The sequence below is a fragment of the Bos indicus genome, chromosome 2, assembly GCF_029378745.1.
Source record: "Bos indicus isolate NIAB-ARS_2022 breed Sahiwal x Tharparkar chromosome 2, NIAB-ARS_B.indTharparkar_mat_pri_1.0, whole genome shotgun sequence".
In the NCBI taxonomy this organism is placed as follows: Eukaryota; Metazoa; Chordata; class Mammalia; order Artiodactyla; family Bovidae; genus Bos; species Bos indicus.
In genome coordinates, this window is record NC_091761.1 from 80,113,574 (window position 1) to 80,137,323 (window position 23,750).

The following is a 23,750-nucleotide window of genomic DNA, read 5'->3' on the forward strand; positions in this document are numbered from 1 at the left end:
CTGTACCCAATCACTGTCCAAAGAACCAGATTCATGGGTCAGGAGGCTGAGTGACGGATGACCTGTCCAGGATAGAAAGGCTACGTTGACACCCTTGGGATAGACATGTGGTGAGCTGGGATGACGTGAATAAGCCTAAGCATAGACAGAACAAAGGCTGGAGAATAACTTGCAGTAAGAATAGATCCTGCACATGTAGCATCTTGGGGAAGAGACGACAAGGGGTGAGGACAGAGGGCACCAGCTGGGCTGGGAGACCTGTGCTCAGGTGGACTACACTCCAAGTCCTAAGGTTGTCACCAGGAAGCTTGGGTCCTTAAACAGTACCCTCTCCCTTCCAATCCCCATAAACTCCTGGACAGACTTCTAGTAGCCTCGTTAAGGGCCAATTCTGGTTTAAAACCTTCTTCATTATAAGATAAGTACATCATAATACCAAGTGAAGATAAGATATGGAGCCAAAGGGCACGAGAACATTGTGAGTCTAAAGTGGGACCAGGCCTTCTCTCCATTGGCTCACAGGAGAAGGTCCTATGAATAAAGGAAGCCCATGGGACCTTCTTTCTCTTTCCCAGTTAGAGCTCACATAAGCCCACCAGTGCTGCCTTGGACTCTGCCTCCCTGAAGGTTTACCTCTGCTCTTGGGCTCCATGCTTCCCAGTGTTCTCATTTTTCTTCAGGACTGTAGTCTATGAGTCCCTCCTCTGGTCAGGGCTGGACCTCAGGAATGCAGGGCTAAATGCTTCCATTCCTGTCTTTAGGCCCATCTGAAACATTCTTTTAAACTGGTGGAGGAGTTATAAGGAGGACACAAACAGGAGTCACAGCTTGTGTTACTTTCTAATTTTGCTTGAGATGGCTGAGCCTTCCAACAAAGAGACGTTTTTTAAACAGACTAAAGTAAAGAAGCCAGCAAACAAACAGTGCAGGCAGCACTTGGTGTCATGGAGCGCCTCATGTACTTTAAGGAATCACGCTGCTCTCCATTTCTTCTTAAACCCTTCTGCCCTGAGTCATGCCTTTCCACCTTGGCTGATAGTTGTGAGTCGTGCCTTTCTGCCTTGGCTGATAATTGTGACTCTTGACTTGTATATCATGTCTGCCTGTCTTGTCTAGGATTTAATTTATTTTGAAACTTTCCTGACAGGACAGGTATACTAATGTTTCTTGAAAGCATTCACTACTCCAGTCCTCCTCATAATTAAGCTTTAAATTAAAGAAATGTAACTGCTTTGCCCTCTCTGCCTTTCAATCCAGATTCTACAGGACATGGTTTTATTTAGAGTTAGGGTGTGCATGGACATGAACTTGGGCAAACTTTGGAAGATGGTGAAGGACAGGGAAGCCTGATGTACTGTAGTCCATGAGGTTGCAGAGTCAGATACAATTGAGTGACTGATCAACAACAGGGTGTTGAAAATATTAACTCCTTCATCACTTTATCCTCAGTTTGGAAAACCTGCAGAAAAATTTCTCCTGGATCTAAGGGCAAGAAACCTTTTGCTTCTTCTCTTTAATCAGTACATGTTCATAGATAGTCTGTGATTCTTACAATAATCATATTTGTTTTTACTTTGGCACAGTTCTACTATAGTAATTGTGCAAAATGCTATAGCATGTCTCCTGTATACTAATTTTCATATTGGGTCTCATCACTACCCAACTTTGTGTGGTTGGTGTTGATTTTTTTCTTAATTCTGGAAGAAGATTTCTCTCCAATCTGTTCATATTTCAAATTATTTTTAAACTCTTTATTTTGAGAAAATTTTAGTTTTATAGAAAAGCTGCAAACATAGAACAGAAAGGTCCTATGTACTTTTTACCCTTCTCCTCTTACTTTTAATTTTGTTCTATTGTATGTATTTGTAGAAGTCACTGACAATTCCTTTTCGAGCAGACCCACATGTGTGTCACTAGTTTGGCCATCTGAAACTCTGAGCCTCTGGTCAAACGGGTTGGAAATGACTTATGCACACATCTCTGGCAGCTCTGACATGGGAAGGATGCCTAGCTTAAAAATGAACTACACCTTCTAATAATTTGCTAAAAAGTGACTTGGCCACAAGGAAATAGGAACTAAAGAATATGATTCAGAAAACTGGACAATAGGAAAATCTGGTTAAAATTCTGTTTATTTGTAGAAACTGAATTTTTAAAATGTTCATAATCAATGTTAATCATAAGATGGTTTCATATCTATATAACAGTCTATAAGCATTTGCATCCACGTATCATATTTTCCCTGTATTATTTGGACTTAAAATAATTCATAACTAGTTTTTCATCAACAGAACATTAGTAATTTTTTCAGCGATCTAGCAATTTGTGGCCTTATAATAGGTTATATTAGAGGTTATGAAACAGCATGAACCTACTTTTAAGGAGTAGATGTGTGTGCATGTGTGTGTATGTGTATATGTGTTGGAAGGAAATAACTCAAGATTTCAAAGTTTCAACTAGATAGACTAAATTTATGTGTTCATAATATCCCTTTTTGCATGTCTATATTTTCTAACTCTTTTTGTATTGAGTAACTTTGCTTTTATACCAAAAGAAAGTTAATAAAAGAACTTTAATAAAGCATGGAAGAAAACATAAAATTGTGTTTTAATGAATTCCCTAGAAAAGGATATTAAATTGTTTCAACCAATCTACTTTTGTCAGCCATTTAGGCTATTCCACTGTTGTTGAACAATTCTTTTTTTCAACTTTTCGGTATGGTAGGAAACAAAGAGCATAAATAATTGGCAACAAGAGCAACACCCAAAGAAACAATTTTAACAACCAGACAGTATGCTGTGATTTTACTAAAATCTGAAATGACGTTGGAATTTTGCCATAAAAACATTTTATCTTTCCAGGTGTTGACTTTCCAGGCAATTGTCACAAAGCTACACTGAATGAAGACATCTAGTGGCTATTGTCCCCATGTTCATAGCACTTTGCCTTTTGTACACATGGGATTTGGAAAGGGGAGTCAGGGACAGGCTTAGGAATCAGTCTCCTGGATGGCTGGTAACCAAAGGTGACTTAGAGAAGAGAATCACGAGTTTAAGTTTTTCATAAGAAGTCTTTTTTTTTTTTTGGTGTCACATTGCCATTCTTAAAACCATGCACAGTCTGAGGCTATGATTTCAGGGATTTTTTTGTTTTGTTTTGCCTCTAGTATCCCCACACTCTACTTGTTCTAGGATAGTTTTACAGCAGTTATTTTAAAATAAAAATACTGGAATTTCCCTGGCTGTTGAGTGGTTAAGCCTCCATGCTTCCACTGCAGGGAGCTTGGGTTTGATCCCTAGTTAGGGAACTAAGATCCCATACGCCAAATAATGTCATCAAAACATTAAAAGTTAAAAAAAAAGTCTGCATATACCAAGCAAATCTGTGGATTGGAAAACAGCCCTAAAATCTATGGTTTTCTTCCTAACAATGCAGCTAACTTCCTGAGAGCACTGTGATAAATCATTGATGACTTTGCTCCTTAGTTTCCCCATCCATCTATTCATCCATCCTTCTGACAGATAATCATTAAGCACCATGACCCTGTGGAAACAAAAATCAGTAGAACCTGATTCCCTTGTCAAGATACTTGGAATTTAGGGGAAAAGACAAGCAAAAAATCAAAGATTATAATTCAGTGTGGAAAGTGTGATATTAAAAGTGTGCAAAGAGTGCTAAAAGAGCAATGAGAAAGAACATCAAGTCACACTTGGAGATGTAGAGGGGAGCTCCAGACCACTGTGAAGAAAAGATGATGCCTTCATGGAAAGTTGAACTCCATTAAATGGGAGAGGTTCACTAGTTGATCTAAAAGAAATATCTTACATCTATACTCCTATGTTAGTTGAAGAAATGCTCATGTGAGCTCCCCATATAAGAAGAAGCTTTGCAGAGCTTCAAGGAAAAAACAAAAGATATACATCAATTTGCCTAGTTTATCCATGGCCGCCTATACCCTAAAGAGTGGTCTAGGTCTTAATCCCTTTTTCCTAATGTGCCCCAGAAAGAAAATATTCATTTATAGGATCTTCCTGTCACTTGGTGTATTTATAAGTAGTCGTTTGAAGGGTATCTGACCTTCATGAAAAGCAATCACCTCTATAGCCTCCTTCCAACAGGTCTGTCCTCTGAACATTTCCTTGTGGTAAACTGTGTAGTCTTTTTTTCTAGCTTAATCCAAGAGCTATAATATGGACAGAGAAGCAACTCCCAAACTTTGTTTCCATTTATGGGTACACATAGCCCCAATATTAGTTTTCTGCTAAATATCTCTGGTTACCATTTTTAAATTTTTTATTAAATTATAAATGCTTTATAAATATTGTATTAGTTCCTGCTGTACAATGAAGTGAATCAGCTATATACATATACATATATATATATATATATATATATATATATATATGTATTCCTTCCCTTTTGGACCTCCCTCTGCCCTCTTAGATCCCACCCATCTAGGTCATCCCAGAGCACCGAGCTGAGCTTCCTGTGCTTTACAGCAGGTTCCACTAGCTATCTGCTTTACATATGGTGGTGTATATGTCAATCCTAATCTCCCAATACATAATACCTCTCTTTTCTGAAAATGATCTGCTCCAAATCTGAACTAATTATAGACAGAGTTGCAAATCAAAAAATATTGTTTTAAAAAATCATAAGCAAATTATTTCAGTTCCTAGCATACACTGTTAGTTCCTTTCCCAATGCCTACTTTTCTCTCTTCTTTTTCCTAAGGGAATTCCAGTTTGGCCCAGGGTAGGTGCTAATTAGCTCAAATCAATCCTGAGGATTCTACCTCCTTCATTAGTGGTTGGTTTAGGAAAGGGAAATCACCTAGAGTGGAGGGGTGGGGGAGTCCAGGAAAAGGTTTCCTTCTCCTAAAAGAGAGACACACGAGGAGGTGTTCTCTTTCCTTCTGGAACACTGCTGGGTCCAGATGTGCCTCTGGAACCACTGCAACCATATTGCCTCCAATGGGAGGATAAAGCCAGGCATGGACAAAGGCAGAGCTAGAAGAATCACCCAGGAGTAAAACAGCCTGAAGTATCATGCCTGGACTCCATCTTCCTTGGGCTATCTTAGTTCTATGAAACAATAAACAACCTTGCTGTTTGAGCCATGATGAGTCAAGGTTTTCAATTATTTGCAGCCAAAACACCCTAACTAGTAGCCAAGTACACACTAAAGTTTGTGCACTCTGTTTATAGAGCATTATGTCAGGCATTTAGTTCTAGGAAACAGGCTTATCCAATTTCCCAATTCGTGGCAGATTAGAAACAACAGCACGATCAGAAAGAAAGACTGTTAGAGACAGGCAGCCAGAGAGAGAAGGAAGAGAGGTAAAGGAAGAAACAAGAACTGAGGCTGAAATAGTAGGGGCTTATTTAATGTTGGAACAAACAAGTCCACCCACCTCCATAGCCTTTGTGGGTATCAGAGTGCATCTCAATGACTAATCCATAATGAAGGCCACATATCATCAATGGAAATTTGCTTTCTGTTTAGTGTATTCTGTTTTAGAAGGGGATTAAGGCTGATTAATATTTAAAAATATTTCTTTGTAAACAAGGAAAAGGTTAAATGATTAAAGGGATAAGATTATCTGAAAAAGGCACACAGAGAACAACTCTCTCCCTTTCGAAGCTTATAAATAAATGCTCTACATATATGCAAACAGAATCTGTTAGAAGTTTGCTTCATTGAAAGAAAAGGGAGGGGGGAAATAAAGTAGTATTTTGATTGCTACACTGAGAGGCTCATTTCAGTTTTGATCCCCATGTGGAGCCCCAGCAGAGCAGAAGCAAAGCTGACGGATGAGGACGTGGTGCTGCTCTTCTGCAAGTTTCTTTATTTTGGTTGAATGGCTCGGCAAGCCTGGCTAAGCTGTTTCCTCAGAAGCCTGCCTGTAGGAAGTAAATAAGCTGCTTGACTCTTCTCCTAGAGGGGGTTGAGCACTTGTAATTAAAATGTAAATAATTCTCAGGGCCAACAGCTCGTAGACAAAAATAACTGGAAAGATCATAACCGAAACTGCAGGCAAAACAGATCCTAAGTCTTTGTCTACACAAACGCTATGCCCACCAGTTGCTTCAGTCACCTTGGTGAGAAATCATGCAAACCGAGTCATTTGCAAGCATGAAGAGGAAACCAGCTGGTTGCTGTACACTGCTGACGCCAGGGACTAAAGTTGAGGGAGGCTTGTTTACCAAGTTCCCAGGGCACAGACAAGTCAGAACACAAGTGTTACAATGAATTCAGGGCTTTTCTGCAATCAGCTGGTGAATTTGCAGGCCCTTCCACTCCCTGATTGGAAGAGTTGCTTCTGGCCCCACAGCTGTAGGCTCAGCCCAGACCCCCACAAGCTTGCCCACTGCTGAGGCTGGAGGTGTAAGATGAGCTGTCTGCACAGGTCTCCACCCACCCTTTGGTTTTAAAACCCTCCTTCATTTGAAGAGGTTCCTAAAACTTAAAAAAAAAATGCAAAGGCTCAGTGGTAAAGAATCTGCCTGCCAAGGCAGGAGATGCGGATTCAAACCCTGGGTCAGGAAGTTACCTTAGAAGAGGAAATGGCAATTCACTCCAGTATTCTTGCCTGGGAAATCCCATGGACAAACGAGCCTGGTGGATTACGGTCTATGAAGTCACAAAAGAGTCAGACACGACTTAGTGACTAAACAACAAACAAAAAGTTAAATAAAATGGAAGAAAACCTAGCATCTTTCTATCTAATTACTAACAAATCTTCATGTGCCTTACATAAATAACAAATGATTTATTAACATGAATATGAGAGAAATAAAGAATTAAAGAATTTCATTAAGAATGAACCTTAAGATTATTTAAGTTAATGGTTTTCAATGGCAATTTTTTCCCCCCTTCGCACTAGTATATTACCATCCATACTGAGAATGTTAGTGATAAGCTGTTGTTGTTAGCCAATATTTTGGTATTTCCTATATGCTCTACATTCATTGTTTCATTCTGTTATCATGATAGCATGTGTACAATTATTAAACCCATTTCACGGATGGAGAACATGAAACTTTGAGATGTAACTGGTCTGGACACATTGAGGAAATGGTTGGATTACCAAACATGTCCATTCCAATGCTGAAGTCCTAACCACTACATAGTTACTGACAATAGTTGTACTGAAGGTTTCCAAGATTTTCTAGTTTTTTATTTAAAAGGACCTAAGAATGTCTCACTTGCATTCTAATATGTTGCTTTGAGGGAGGGATGAGGCTAGAATCATGGCTAATATGTGGAAAATAGTGAGAAACGATGTCTGCTCATGAAATCTCTTGTATGTTTGTCACAGGGAGAAAAGACTGAGACCTAACTTTAGAGTTTCTTTTTCAGGGAATTCTAATTTTTGAAACTGAGTTTAGTCCAACATTACAGTACTCTCCAATTCAAGGTTCTAAATACTCTTCCTTCTAGTTTTTTCATTCTGAAATGCTTGCTTGATTTTTAAGTTTCATTTTAAAAAACTGATCTTAAAGTTTTTTTACACTCTACCTTCATTCATATTTTAGACTCATTCTTTCAAATTGTCATTATTTACTGCCTTCATAATGTCTAAACAATTCCAAGCCTGCAGAAAAAGGTATGGCACTAGTGGCTTGTTTCACAGTCTTTCTTGGAAGGTCCCACTTTCCTCCTTGATTACCTGGTTTGGGTTCACAAGATACACAGGGTTTCATTTTGGTGATCTCCAAGTGGCTTCTACTTAAACTGACCTTGGGATATATAGGCTAGTTCAGGTATCTGTATTTTAGTGTACTGCTTTTCAATATTAAGTGTGTATATATATATATATTATATACCATTTCCTTCTCCAGGGGATCTTCCCAACCCAGGGATTGAACCCGGATCTCCCACATTGCAGGCAGATGCTTTACCATCTGAGACACCAGGGAATTCCATATATATATATACATATCACATTTAAGTTAAATGATAATTTATATATATGTATGTATATATGCATGCTTAGTCACTCAGTCGTGTCCAGATCTTTGCAGCTCTTTGGACTACAGCCTGCCAACGTCCTCTGTCCATGGATTTTTCAGTCAAGAATACTGGAGTGGGTTGCCATTTCCTCTTCCAGGGGATCTTCTCCACTCAGGGATCAAATCCACATCTCCTGTGTCCCCTGCATTTCAAGAGGATTCTTTACCTGCTGAGCTGTTGGGGAAGTCCTTATGTATATATGACTTCCCTGGTGGCTCAGACAGTAAAGCATCTGTCTACAATGCAGGAGACCTGGGTTCGATCCCTGGGTCAGGAAGATCATCTGGAGAAGGAAATGGCAATCTACTCCAGTACTGTTGCCTGGAAAATCCCATGGACAGAGGAACCTGGTAGGCTACAGTCCATGGGGTCACAAAGAGTCAGACACGACTGAGCGACTTCACTTCACTTCACTTATGTATATATACATATATGTATAGACATATGTATATATGTTACAAATACATGCTTGCTTTTCCAGTAGTATATGCTCACTGGAATAAAGTATTAAATAACAAGAAGCATATGAAGTTGAGGTGAAAAACTTAAACCGTTTAGGAAGTTTAGTGTTTTACCTTCCATGTTTTGGAGTTAACTACCTTGTGAAAATTCCCAACTCTCCACCACTTTGATGGCAACTTCTTTTCCCTTCATTTTTTTGACTGACCCCATTTATTTAACTTATATGCAGAGTACATCATGAGAAACGCTGGACTGGAAGAAACACAAGCTGGAATCAAGATTGCTGGGAGAAATATCAATAACCTCAGATATGCAGATGACACCACCCTTATGGCAGAAAGTGAAGAGGAACTCAAAAGCCTCTTGATGAAAGTGAAAGTGGAGAATGAAAAAGTTGTCTTAAAGCTCAACATTCAGAAAACAAAGATCATGGCATCCGGTCCCATCACTTCATGGGAAATAGATGGGGAAACAGTGGAAACAGTGTTAGACTTTATTTTTCTGGGCTCCACAATCACTGCAGATGGTGACTGCAGCCATGAAATTAAAAGACGCTTACTCCTTGGAAGGACAGTTATGACCAACCTAGTTAGCATATTCAAAAGCAGAGACATTACTTTGCCAACAAAGGTTCGTCTAGTCAAGGCTATGGTTTTTCCTGTGGTCATGTATGGATGTGAGAGTTGGACTGTGAAGAAAGCTGAGCGCCGAAGAATTGATGCTTTTGAACTGTGGTGTTGGAGAAGACTCTTGAGAGTCCCTTGGACTGCAAGGAGATCCAACCAGTCCATTCTGAAGGAGATCAGCCCTGAGATTTCTTTGGAAGGAATGATGCTAAAGCTGAAACTCCAGTACTTTGGCCACCTCATGCGAAGAGTTGACTCATTGGAAAAGACTCTGATGCTGGGAGGGATTGGGGGCAAGAGGAGAAGGGGACAACAGAGGATGAGATGGCTGGATGGCATCACTGACTTGATGGACGTGAGTCTCAGTGAACTCTGGGAGTTGGTGATGGACAGGGAGGGCTGGTGTGCTGCGATTCATGGGGTCGCAAGGAGTCGGACACGACTGAGCGACCGATCGGATCTGATCTGATCTGATTCTACTTAATTTGAGCCTCTTGATGAAAGTGAAAGAAGAAAGTTAAAAAGTTGGCTTAAAATTCAACATTCAAAAAACAAAGATCATGGCATCAGGTCCCATCACTTCATGTCAAATAGATGGGGAAACAATGGAAACAGTGAGAGACTTTATTTTGGGGGGCTCAAAAACCAGGTGGTGACTGCAGCCATGAAATTAAAAGATGCTTGCTCCTTGGAAGAGAAGCTATGATCAACCTAGACAGCATAGTAAAAAGCAGAGACATTTCTTTGCCAACAAAGGTCAATAAATTCAAAGCTATGGTTTTTCCAGTAGTCATTTATGGGTGTGAGAGTTGGACTATAAAGAAAGCTGAGTGCCAAAGAATTGATGCTTTTGACCTGTGGTGTTGGAGAAGACTCTTGAGAATCTGTTGGAATGCAAGATCAAACCAGTCAATCCTAAAGGAAATCGTCCTGAATATTCATTGGAAGGACTGATACTGAAGCTGAAACTCCAAAACTTTGACCACTGGATGCAAAGAACTGACTCATTGGAAATGACCCCGATGCTGGGAAAGATTGAGGGCAGGAAGAGAAGGGGATGACAGAGGATGAGATGCTTGGATGACATCACTGACTCGATGGACATGAGTTGAGCAAGCTCCAGGAGTTGGTGATGAACAGGGAAGCCTGGTGTGTTGCAGTCCATTGGGTTGCAAAGAACCAGACATGACTGAGCGACTGAACTGACTGACTGATTTTACTCAATTTGATCTCACTTCCAGCAGTTTCTCCTCTGGGTGGCACCCTGTCCAGGAATGGAGCTGCTGTCCTCAAATCTACTACTTTGTGGATCTCCTTGTCTAAGATTCTCCAGACGCCCAGTTGCTCCTCTCCACCCATCTGCACAGACACTGTCTGTGGTTTACTGTCACCTGCTTTTACTTCATGGTCTATGTACGCACCTTGCACACAGTGCAATAGCATATATTGTTCATGGCTTTTGGGTATTGTTGTATTTTAGTCATTTGTTTTTATGCAGAAATACAGAAAGTTTCAAAAACCGTATTGCTACTACTTCCATCTTCCCAGAATCTCCCTCTACTCTCGAATTTTCTATTTTATAACAAGTTAAACTAGCTACAGAGAAAGATCAATGCATCTTTAACAGGACCCAGTCTTAGACATGATGTTCTACATAGGACATGTTTGTCAACTTTGGTTCACATCAGTATACCTTGGGAGCTGTAAGAGCGCCTGATGCCAGGGTCCCATTCCCGAGATTTAATTGGTCTGGGATGTTTTGCTCCCCAGGTGACTCCAGTGCAGAGCAAAGGCTGACAACCAGTAATAGTAAGAAATAAGAAAAAATTTTCAAAGCCCAGCAAGGTCTTTATCGCATGTGATTCAGGCTAGGCTGGCTCATACTCTAGCCACTGGAGTAGTCAAGTTACCCAGATGTAGCCAATCAGGGTGCTCAGTTCCTGTCCAGGGGGTAGACACATTACCCAAGTTGAACCAATGAAAAAAATTTCCCACGATATTTGCTTGAGTTATCATAAAAGAAGTACTTTCTTTTCCTAGAAATTATGAATTGCAAGATTACTGAAACCTTGAACTTGCTGAGGCTATTGTTACTCCAAATGAGGAAAATCTGCCTGAGACTCAAGCATAGAGAGGAAAGCACTGTTGAGAGATGGAAAGAGTAGACAGAATCTTGGTAATGGTATTGATGGAGTTTTTAGGGGTCCAAAATATAATGCCCCTCTTTGCCTACACTCAGGATAAATTGAGAGATAAATGCAGAGGTTAGGTAAATGGAGATGAAATCATTTTATTACTGAGAAGCTGACTGAGGTCATGGCTTTGGATTGCTGCCCAAAAGAACCTTCTAACACTCTGCTCCTTGGTTAATCTGATTTATAACCAGTCACTGGCAAGGCTGAGATCTTTAGACTTTGTCCTCCATTGCAAGTTGCATGAGGTAGGAGGGTAGACTGGAAGACAGACTCTCTGACCAGAGAAAATGAAGGGTACTGGGAGAGCAGAACTATGTCCACATGCCAGTTCCTTTCCCCAGTTCCTCAGCTGAATAACTCTCTCCAGGGCCATGGCCCATGGTGTGGTGACCTGAGTTTCCGCTAAATTTTGGCCCCTACTTGCCCCTACTACATCAGTGCACCTTCAGACCCCGATCACTCCTCCTCTCTCAGGAGAAATGAATGAATAGAATGAGAATGCCAGAGTTCTTCTCATGCTTGTTCATCCTGAGCGAGTCACAACTGTTTGAGTTCTTGGATCCTGCTACATGTAAAGCCATTTGCACTCCTGAATTTCCTGACTGCGGTCAAATAAATTCTCTTTCTTTGTTTAAGTCAGCTTGACATAGGTCTTTGTCATTTAGAAACGAAGTTTTGATGAATATGTCACCTAATTTTCTTATGTTTAATAAAATCAATTGCAAGAAACATGTAATGAGTGGCTGTAGGGAAATACCATTTTTCTAGTGCCACAAATGGGCCTCCTTTGAGGGCATACATATTAGGTTTGGTATTGGATTTGTATATGATTGTGCTCTTGGAATCTTTGTAACATGGCCTTTTCGATAGACTTTCCAACTTCCCATCACTATTCCTTCACCCTTTGCCTTCTGGCCCAGGGTGATGAGTTTCAGTATTACTGGTCCTAGCGTACTGCACCATTTAAAGTTCTTACCTGCCTACACCTTTTGTAAACAGTCCTTTGATTAAGCCTCCTGGAGTTATTCCACTTGTTCTTTGACTGTCACCTTTCCCCATTGGCCTCCTGCCTGATAGCAGATCAGTTATTATGTTACCTTGACACAGACATACCTTCACAGGCACTATAAGGTCTGCAGAAGAGCTGACATAGTCACTTTTATATACAGTTACTATACAAAGGTCAAAACCTTTGAATGTTTTACCTAAGAGAAACTTTTTTACCACCCCACCCACTCCCATGCCTGGCAAATAAGGATAATATTTGGTTATCTACTGAAGAAAAAAGAGTTTTTCAAAAGAAATATTCCCCTCCTTTTTTCCCTGATCAGATTATCAAGAATAAAACACACAAAAATCCAGACAGGAAAAGTATGCTCATCTCAATTCTCCAAGTGGTGAGAAGACATTTAAAAATTCACTTAATTTAAATTGTAAATATTGGTTTAAAGTATCACGTTAAAAAAAAGAACTTAAGAATAAAGTGTTTTTTTTGTGGGGGAGGGATAATGTGCTGTGGCTTTTTATGTAGTATTCTCAGATGAGTGAATTATTTCTTTCTAGCTTTTCTCCTCTTTTTTCTCTTTAACCAAGGAAGAAAGAATCAAAAATGTTTTTTTTCTAATCTTCATTTTTTCTCATTTCCTATCTACTAACTTCATTTATTATTGAAAGAGCACTATACATAATTAAAATTACTTTTTGAAAGGGTATTTTAAATGGTATTGAAGTGCTTCTAAAGTTCTTTTAGCTACACAGTATAAACAAGTGAATATCTTTCACCACATTTCAAAATAACCAATGAGAAAACATAAGGGAGAAAAGACACATCCTATGCACAACAGTATGAAAGAGCATAAAATATTTATAAGCAGCTTTAACAAGAAATGTGCATGACCTATATGAAGACAATTATATAATTTTATTGAATGTATAAAGAAGATGAATAATAATAATAAAAGTTAACATTTCTTTGTACTTTGTGCTAGGCTGTATTTCCCTGTGTCACCTTCTTATTTGTGAAGCACTGCTAAGCACTTCTGGAGAAGGCAATGGCACCCCACTCGAGTACTCTTGCCTGGAAAATCCCATGGACAGAGGAGCCTGGTGGGCTGCAGACCGTGGGGTCGCTAAGAGTTGGACACGACTGAGCGACCTCACTTTCACTTTTCACTTTCATGCATTGGAGAAGGCAATGGCAACCCACTCCAGTGTTCTTGCCTGGAGAATCCCAGGGACGGGGGAGCCTGGTAGGCTGCCATCTACGGGGTTGCACAAAGTCAGACACGACTGAAGTGACTCAGCAGCAGCAGCAGCAGCAGCTAAGCACTGCAGTAGCCAGCACATTCCTGAGCCTGACTCAGTTTCCTTGACTTCTCTGTGCTGCAGTTTCTCCACCTGAAAAACCAGGAGAGGTACAATATGTATCTCATACAATTGTAATAAGATTTAAATGTCACTGCAAATAAGGTGTTCAGAATGGTCCCTGGCAAATAGCAAGCAATTGTTATATATTAGTTATTTTCACCACTTCTTACAACAATCTCATGACGTAAGTCCCATTATTATAATCAGTTGTTGTTGTTGTTTAGTTGCTAAATCACGTCAGTCTCTTTTGCAGCGCTATGGACTGTAACCTGTCAGGCTCCTCTCTGTCTGTGGGATTTCCCAGGCAAGAATACTGGAGTTGCCATTTCTTCCTTCAGGGAATCTTCCTGATCCAGGGATTGAATGCACATCTCCTGTTTTCTTCTGCATTGGCAGGTGGATTCTTTACCACTGAGCCACCCAGGAACTGATTATCAGGGAGGCAAGGTGCTTGTCTAATGTCATCCAGTAAGTAAATGACTGGGATTCCTATGCTGGCTTGTCCAACTCAAGAGCTAGAACTCTGTACTTATATGTTTGTGTTTCTAGATGAGAAGGCAGTGGTATTTGTTTTGATACTTTGTAGAGTAATTCTAGAGTTCATCTGGTAAAAATTAACAGGTAGAGTATTTTAAAAATAGAGAAGCTATGGGAGATTAGTCATAGATAATCGCATCAAAATTATAAATAGTTCTATATTAAAATAAAAGATAATTAGGGTGATGGACCTGTTCTCTATCTTCATTGTAGCAGTAGTTACACAACAATGTGCTTAGTCGCTCAGTCATGTCCAGCTCTTTGCAACCCCATGGACTGTAGCACACCAGGCTCCTCTGTCCATGGGGATCCTCCAGGCAAGAATACTGGAGTGGGTTGCCATACCCTCCTCCAGGGGATCCTCCCAACCCAGGGACTGAACACAGGTCTCCTGCATTGCAGGAGGATTCTTTACCATCTGAGACACCAGGGAAGCCCTTCCCAGCAATAATCCTAGCTAAAACTCTTAAACTTTACACTTACAAGGGGTGAATTTTATGTTTGAAAATTTTTCTGCAATAAAACTTGGGGAAAAAAGAAGCTAACCATAGTTAAAAAGATAAGCAATCAAGTAGGGGGGAAATTTACCTAAATATAACAAAGTGTTAATAAGCTTGCTATAGCACCCACCAAAGCTAGTCAATCATATAACCCATGATGCAGCAATTCCAATCCTGTGTATAAATCCATAAGTGTGTGATTATATCTGCCAAAAGATATGTAAAGAATGTTTATAGCAGCCTTATTTGTAATAGTTCCAAACTGCAAACAACCCAAATTTCTATCAACAATAGGATGAGTAAATGAATTGTGGTATATCCATACAGTAAAATAATAACATAGCAATGAAAAGGAATAAATGACATATGCAACATGAATGAATCTCCCAAACACAATGGTGAATGAAAGGAGCCTGATATAAGATTACATACAGGATGTTTCCATTTGAAAGATGTATAATACAGGGTAAACTTATCTATGATGACAGATTAGAATATTTGGGAGTGGTGACTGCTGACTGGGAGGAGGTATGGAGGAGTTCTGGGTGCTAAAAGTATTCTGTATCCTTATCCACCCAAATGTTCATAGCAGCACTATTTAAACAGCTAAGATATGGAGGAAACCTAAGTTTCTATCAACAGATGAATCAATAAAGAAGATGTGGGGTGTGTATGTGTGATAAAATACTACTCAGACATAAAAAAAGAAGAAAATTTTGCCATTTACAGCAATATGGATGGACTTGGAGAGTATTATGCTTGGTGAAATAAATCATACAGAGAAAGACAAATATGTTGTAACATATAACATGGAATCTAAAAAAATAAAACTAGTAAATATTAAAAAAACAAGCAAACTCACAGATAGTGGTTATCAGTGGAGAGAGGAAAGGGGGGAGAGACAAGATAGGGGTAGTGGTTTAAGAGACACAAAATACTGTGTTTAAACAAGCTATAAGGATATATTGTAGAGCACAGGGAATATAGTCTATATTTTATAATAACTATAAATGGATTATAACCTTTAAAAATTGTGATTCACTGTGATTCCCTTCCCCTCCCACCTTCAGTCTTTCCCAGCATCAGGATCTTTTCCAATGAGTCAGTTCTTTGCATCAGGTGGCTAAAATATTGGAGTTTCAGCTTCAACATCAGTCTGTCCAGTAACTATTCAGGACTGATTTCCTTTAGGATGGACTGGTTGGATCTCCTTTCAGTCCAAGGGACTCTCAAGAGACTTCTCCAACACCACAGGTCAAAGCATCAATTCTTTGGCACTCAGTTTTCTTTATAGTCCAACCCTCACATCCATACATGACTACTGGAAAAACCATAGCTTTGACTAGACAGACCTTTGTTGGCAAAGTAATGTCTCTGCTTTTTAACATGCTGTCTAGGTTGGTTATAGATTTTCTTCCGAGGAGCAAGCGTCTTTTAACTTCATGGCTGCAGTTACTATCTGCAGTGATTCTGGAGCCCTGCAAAAATAAAGTCTCTCACTGTTTCCATTGTTTCCCCATCTATTTGCCATGAAGTGATGGGATCAGATACCATGATCTTAGTTTTCTGAATGTTTAGTTTTAAGCAAACTTTTTCACTCTTCTCTTTCAATTTCATCAAGAGGCTTTTTAGTTCTTCTTCACTCTCTGCCATAAGTGTGGTGTCATCTGCATATCTGAGGTTATTGATATTTCTCCCAGCAATCTTGATTCCAGCTTGTGCTTCATCCAGCCCAGCGTTTTGCATGATGTACTCTGCATATAAGTTAAATAAGCAGGGTGACAATATACAGCCTTGATGTACTCCTTTCCTGATTTGGAACGAGTCTGTTATTCCATGTCCAGTTCTAACTGTTGCATCCTGACCTGTATACAGATTTTTCAAGAAGCAGGTCAGGTGGTCTGGTATTCCCATTTCTTGAAGAATTTTGCACAGTTTGTTGTGATCCACACAGTCAAAGGCTTTGCTGCTGCTGCGTCGCTTCAGTTTTGTCCAACTCTGTGCAACCCCATAGATGGCAGCCCACCAGGCTCTGCTGTCCCTGGGATTCTCCAGGCAAGAACACTGGAGTGGGTTGTCATTTCCTTCTTCAGTGCATGAAAGTGAAAAGTGAAAGTGCAGTTGTTCAGTCGTGTCTGACTCTTTGCGACCCCATGGACTGCTGCCTACCAGGCTCCTCTGTCCATGGGATTTTCCAGGCAAGAGTACTGGAGTGGGTTGCCATTGCCTTCTCCGTCAAAGGCTTTGGCATAGTCAATAAAGCAGAAGTAGATGTTTTTCTGGAACTCTTGTGCTTTTTCAATGATCCAACAGATGCTGGCAATTTGATCTCTGGTTCCTCTGCCTTTACTAAGTCCAGCTTGAGCATTTGGAAGTTCACGGTTCACATACTATTGAAGCCTGGCTTGAAGAATTTTGAGCATTACCTTACTAGTGTGTGAAATGAGTGCAGTTGTGCACTAGCTTGAGCATTCTTTGGCATTGCCTTTCTTTGGGAATTGTTGTACACCTGAAACATAATATTATAAATCAACTATATCACACATATCACAAATATAGAACAAAAATGTTCTATATTGATCTGGATGGTGATTACATGGGTGTGTACGTAAGTAAAAATTCATTGGACTGTACACTAAGGTTTGTTTACTTGTCTGTATGTAAACTACACCTCAAAAAACAAAAGGATCTAATCTGAATTAATGAAATGAGCAAAGGACTTGAGATCACAAAAGAAGTAATCAACTGACTTAACTCTTATGACACATAAAGGCACATTCCATCTGAGTAAGCATACAAATACAAATGAAAGTTATTTTTAAGTTACAATACCTATAGCTGAGCAAGATAGGAAGTTATGAGGAAGATGCTAAGATCAAGGTTCACATGCAAATGATTATCAAGGAAGTTCTTAAATAAGAAACCAGTAAGGGAGTGGAGGCCATAGAATAAGGAGAGGAACTCTGGTGTGTAAATGACATTGCATAGTTTATTCCGTCTCAAGTCAAGTGATCTGGGCTTTCATACTCCTCCTCCTCTATTAGTCAGAAGTTGACTACCTGTTGCCCTGGGGTGACGGAGAAGAACATCAACTTCCTCCCATCCCATTCCCCATTTCTGGCTCCCAGTGCATCCTGCCTAAGAGGTTACTGTAGCTCAAGGACAGTTCTCTGTAGAAGGTCCAGAAGTTATGCTAAAGTTAATTGTGCAGAAGTTAGGGCAGGGGGTGGGGGTGGGGATGCGTGGGGGAGTGGACAGATACAAGGGAATCCAGGGAATCTAGGTGGAGTGTTGATGGGATCTGCAATAATTATCTTGATGTGATGTTAGGGGTTTAATAGCCTGAGGTGTCATCTTGCATGAGATAGAAATGACCAATTATAAAAAAAAAAAAAAAAAGAAATGACCAATTATGATCAGTTGAGCAAGTAGATAAATACAGCCAGGAATGAATAAATCTTCTTTCCTCAAACTACTCTTTCCAATAAACTTCTTATACTTTTTATATAAAACAGTTGTTTTATTGCCAAGATTAGCCAAAGGAAATATTGGTGATTTATAGGCAAAGAAGTGAGGAGCTGATTTGTTCAGGAAACTTCAGATTCTATTGAAATCTTAGAATTTGACAAGTCATGTTTATGTACCACCTGGGTTGTGAAACTGTGTGTTTGTTTTCTCTGGCAGGTCTATTTGGTCAGCCTCCACTCTTGTCCTACCTTGTACAATCATACATAGCTCCCTTCTTTGCTAGAGTATGTTGCACTTTAAGATATTTTACCTTAATGGCATCCTGTGAGTCAGCGGGGCCAATTGTTTCCGAAGTGAGCAAAGTGAAGTTAGACCCTTTCTTTCTCAAATTTAGCAGCGCATCACAGTCACTCATGAGAGTTATGTAAACTGTTGCTTGGCATGCCTGGAGGTGGAGAGTAATCCCTGTTTTTAAAAAACCTCCCAAGGTGATCCTGAGGTATAGCCAGATGTGGGAAAACTGAGATTAAGTGACCTTCCCAGGTTCCTGAGGAAAGTAAGAAAACACATCCAGGCCATTAATTTATTTCTTAATCATCCACCCACCTATTTACTGAGCATTTCAATTTACAACAAGCATTCTGCTAAATATTGCATCAGTGAAGACAGTTATAATCCCCTTCACCTCATAAAAGATCGTGATCTGGGGAAGGGCTTAGAGTATAAAGTGGGAGCAGTTGGGTATTGCAGCACACAGTTCCCTGGATGCCATTCAAAGTTGGGCAGACAAAGCCTGCAATTAACTTGGGAATGAGATAGACACTGAACTAAGAATTCCAAATATGATAAACCTTATAAGTTAGAGCTTTAGTGAATTTAGGGAATAATAATGTCAATCATCTTCACATATATCTCTGGTCATTTGGGGGCACTGGCACTTTCCTGTGAAGACAATCAAAACTGCTAACTGGCTATATATTTATATCAAGTGCTCTCTTTCATTAAAATATTACAGAAGCTATGGGTTGGCTGCTGCACAGAGGTGACCCTGACCATTTGGTCTCAAATTCCACAAACCAGATTAAACTCCATATTGTGGTTTTTTGTTTTTCAGTTAACTAAGCCAAAGACAGTCCTACAGAGAACTTACCAAGAGTCCAAAGAGATATACAATTCATCTTTTATTTCCCATCTTCTTCTAATGATTCAGTAGAGGACTAGAGGACTTTCTATAGTCCTCTACTGAAGATAGACAGGTAAACAAATGGCACTTGGTGAAGTTGAACCACAGATTTTAAGGTTTTAAGGTCTTTAAACAAGCATCCATCCATCTCACATGTATGGATGTGAGAGTTGGACCATAAAGAAGGCTGAGTGCAAAAGAATTGATGCTTTAGAACTTTGGTGTTAGAGAAGACTCTTGAGAGTCCCTTGGACTACAAGAAGATCAAACCAGTCAATCCTAAAAGAAAATCAATCCTGAATATCCATTGGAAGGACTGATGCTGAAGCTCCAATACTTTGGCCACCTGATGTGAAGAGTTGACTGATTGGAAAAGACCCTGATGCTGGGAAAGACTGAAGGGAAAAGAAGAGGGTGCATAGGATGAGATGGTTAGATGGCATCACCGACTCAATAGACATGAGTTTGATTAAACTCCAGGAGCTGGTGAAGGACAGGAAAGCCTGGCATGCTGCAGTCCATCAGGTCACAAAGAGTTGGACATGACTGAGCAACTGAACAACAGATAAGCATTCTCCCAAAGCAAGTGTGGGCCGTTTGTCTGAATCCTGTAGCAGAGAACATGGTGAGGGCAATGGAATGGAACTCCTCTTGCATGAGGAGTGGAGGATAAAGGCTTTCTTGGATCAGGGAAGCTCCATGGAAAATCCAGGGAAGAGATGAGGGGACTTGACTATGGCACGCTTTCCTCTACACAGCAGCTGACAAGACATAAACTTGCCCCATAGAGTTGAGCTCAATTGGTGTTTAAAAATCTAACCTATTTCTGCAGTATATCCTTAGCATACTTTTAGAAAGCCTCAAGATTATTTTAAAGAATGATTTAGTCTTCCTAACTCTATTCTTATAGACCTTTGCTGTTCTGATTGTCAAATTGTCTTTTTTTCCTGTTGAATTCATCAAATTCTTCCTGACAATCATGTCAATTTCTTTAAATTCTTCTCCTTTTTCTTCCTTTTTGGTATTATTTATGATCTCATTTGGGGTGTGTGTGGGGTGGTCCTACCTGAGTTGGTTAAGATTTAGATTTCAAAGTGTTTCCCCAAAGACAGTATAAGATCAACAAAGCAAGTAATTAAACTGAGTAGGTGCTGACTGTGGATGAAGCATATGCCAAGCTGTTAGCACAGCAAGTCATTAAACAAAGTGATTACTAAACTCAGTAAAGGAAGATGTGCCTTGGATAAGCTAACCTGGGATAATACGATAAATGAGTTGACTGCATTAGGCAAACTTTCAACCAGGGAAAAGTTTGAAGACAAAAGATAATTTGGCACTAAACAACCTTTCAGAGTTGGAGAACTGGAGATCAGAAGATCTCAAAAGATCATCAGGTCCAAGCCCTGTTCTTAAATATATGATTAACTGACTCTTCTGGGTTATATTGGTTGGATGGCATCACCGACTTGATGGACATGAGTTTGAGTAAGCTCTGGGAGTTGGTGATGGACAGGGAAGCCTGGTGTGCTGCAGTCCATGGGGTTGCAAAGAGTTGGACATGACTGAGTGAGTGAACTGAACTGAACTGGGCTATATTCCTGCCAACTCTAGTTTTCAAAGTTAATCAGAATACATGAAACTTATTTCTTAAAAATGGCTAATATTATAAATGGTTCTTCCTTGTGTTCAGATGAAGGCTCTCCCTCATTTCAGATGTTTTCCTTGGTCAAATTTCTGGCCTCTTGAAAGGAATTGCTTGTCATATTTTTCATTAAAGGGATTAAACCTACAGACTCTAGAGTCAGGTTGTCTTGGGCCCACAGCTTCTCTGCCTCTTCCTTAACCTACCTGAGTTTCTTCACTGGTAAAGTGAAAATGCTAACAACTAGCTACCTCAGAGAACTGCTATGAGGATTAAATGAAATAATGTTTTTAAAGTTCTTGACTACTACTTGTATATGCAAAGTATTCACTAATGATGATAATTGTTATTAAATGCTTCTTATATTCAAAGATGGTAATTGAACCAATCCATTTGTCTTCTAAACATCAAAAAATTCAGTTTCCCTTTTGACAGCTTCAAAATTGCCTCACTTTTTTTTTCTGGACAATCAATATGAGGCTATTTAACATCATGGTCGATACCCCTATACCCTCAAAAAACTAAGAAATTTACTATATTGCATCATGTGTTTTTATAATGGTGACCTTGAATCTTTAAAGGAAATATCATATGATATTCAGCACTTTGAAATTCTTAATTTGAAGATGTCAAGCAAGATCCATATTACTTTTTCTTTTTTAAACCAATCCTTAAAAGAATCAGCCACATTCTGAAAAAAATAGTGATGAAAAGTAATAGACATGCTCTTTGCTCTTATAGTGCTCACAATCTGGCAGGAGAGGCAGATATTAATAAAGCAGTAATAAAGAATGAGGACCTAATTAATAAGTGAGGTAAGTACTCTAAAGACATGAAGCATGTTTCTGTGTGACTATATTAAATAGAAGCCTGACCTCACCAGGTTTTCCTGAGGAGGTTAACTCTAGAACCAAGACCAAAGCAGTCAGTAAGAGCCTGGAGCCAAGTGAAGGGGCAGTTAGGCTGTTTGAAGCAGTTGTGGGAGGGAGTTGCTTTGCCTGAAGGGGCCTGTGGTGAGGGTGGGTGGTGGGGAGAGAATGGGGGGAAAAATGAGGATCAGAAAGAAAGGCAGTGTGGCTGGGATGCTGACAGCAAGGAGAGGAGTACCATTAGATAAGGCTGGAGGAGACAGGCCAGTTCCTGCAGGCCCTTTCAGGCCTTGCTAATGATTGCTGTTCTTATCTACAGAGTAGTGGGAAGTCACTGAAGATTCTAAGCAGATTGTGTAGAACAAGATCTGACCTGCATTTTGCAAAGGTGACTATGACTTCAGTGTGGGAAATGGACAGTTAAGGGGGCTGTAATTGTTTTAGAAGATCAGTAAGGAGGCAACAGGAGAAGTGTGAGTGAGATGTACTGGTGATTTGAATGGGTGTTTTCACAGGACAGATGGGTAAAGAAATGGACTCATGTTATAAATATTTAATAGGCAGGACTCGTTGATAGTTACCATGGGGGCTGAGGAGGAAAAAAAGAGTTAGAATGACTCCTGTGTTTCTGACATGAGTAACTGAAAGAATCAGGTACCACTTAGTAAGATGATGAACACTGTAAGAGAACCTAGTTTGGGTGTTAGATTATTATGAATTTTGCCTTAGACATGTTGAATTTTATATACTTAGAAGATTTCCAATGAGCATGGAATTCAAACAAAAGATGGGGAGTTCTGATGGACATTGCATCCAACTATGTTTATCTAACATAGCTCTTTGATGGCTGTGTTTTTGTTTCCTGGGTTTAGTATCTGTCTTTCTAGAGTAGTTAGAACAAACCTTTCAAAATTTTCTGTAATTCATTGATAATGGCTTAGGATCTGGGTCAGTCCAGTTAAAGATGTCAGATTGAACATAAACATTCAAGTCCCTTCCTTCTTTTGCCCAGTTAAGAAAACAACAGAATGATTTTTAACAAAACATAAATGCACAAGGACAAAGGGAATAGGATAGGAGACAGCAGCAATAAAATTTAAAAAACTAGGAAGCAGAGAAACAAGTACTAACTGAATTAGGACAGTCAAGAAAGCTGAATCTTAAACTTAATGATAACCAATCCAATTTACAATACAGAGCCCTAAAAAATTAGAGTAACAGATACTTTGGTAAGTGAGTGATTACACAGGGGATTTGGTGGAAAGTGTTTTTAAGAAGCTGGTAGATCAGATTCCTAATTCCCTACTCCTATTCCTTGCAGGCAAGAGACTGATTCATCCTCATTCAGTATGAAACTTAAGGCTTATTCCCATGCCAAGAACTAACAGGGGTACTCTAGACTGAGATTACCAGGAAAGGAATAGGACCACTATATTGGCAACTGGGGAATCAAGTGTAAATAATTAAATTGTATATTGAGACTTCCTCAATCTTCTTCCTCCACTTGGTTCCCAGAACACTGTTAGCCAGGCATATGTTTTCCTGGTAAAAGGCTGGAAGAATCCTCTGGGTAATCTAATAAGCCTAAGAGAAAAAATACTGACATGGGTCCTGTATGTTGGCCTATGTTACATCATCCTGTAGTAAATTCAATGGAGAATCCCCTTTCACGTGCAGCACATCCTCTTTTCAGTGCCCTGTTCTTAAAATAAAACTCGACAGTCAGTGATCACATATATTTGAGGAATGTCTATTAATGCAAGCTACAGACCAAAACAAACAGAAGAAAGCAACTTGAAGGAAACAAACTCTGTCAATAGAAAATTTAGAAAATTAACTATCTTGTCTTCAGAGAGATAAGAGAAGATATGAAACAATAACAGGG

General features: G+C 39.6%; 1 long non-coding RNA gene across 1 annotated transcript in view; it reads left to right on the plus strand.

Annotated features, from left to right (window-relative positions):
• Positions 1–23,750, plus strand: part of LOC139176735 (uncharacterized) — a 205,076-nt gene that overhangs the window by 146,346 nt on the left and 34,980 nt on the right. The window lies entirely within an intron of this gene.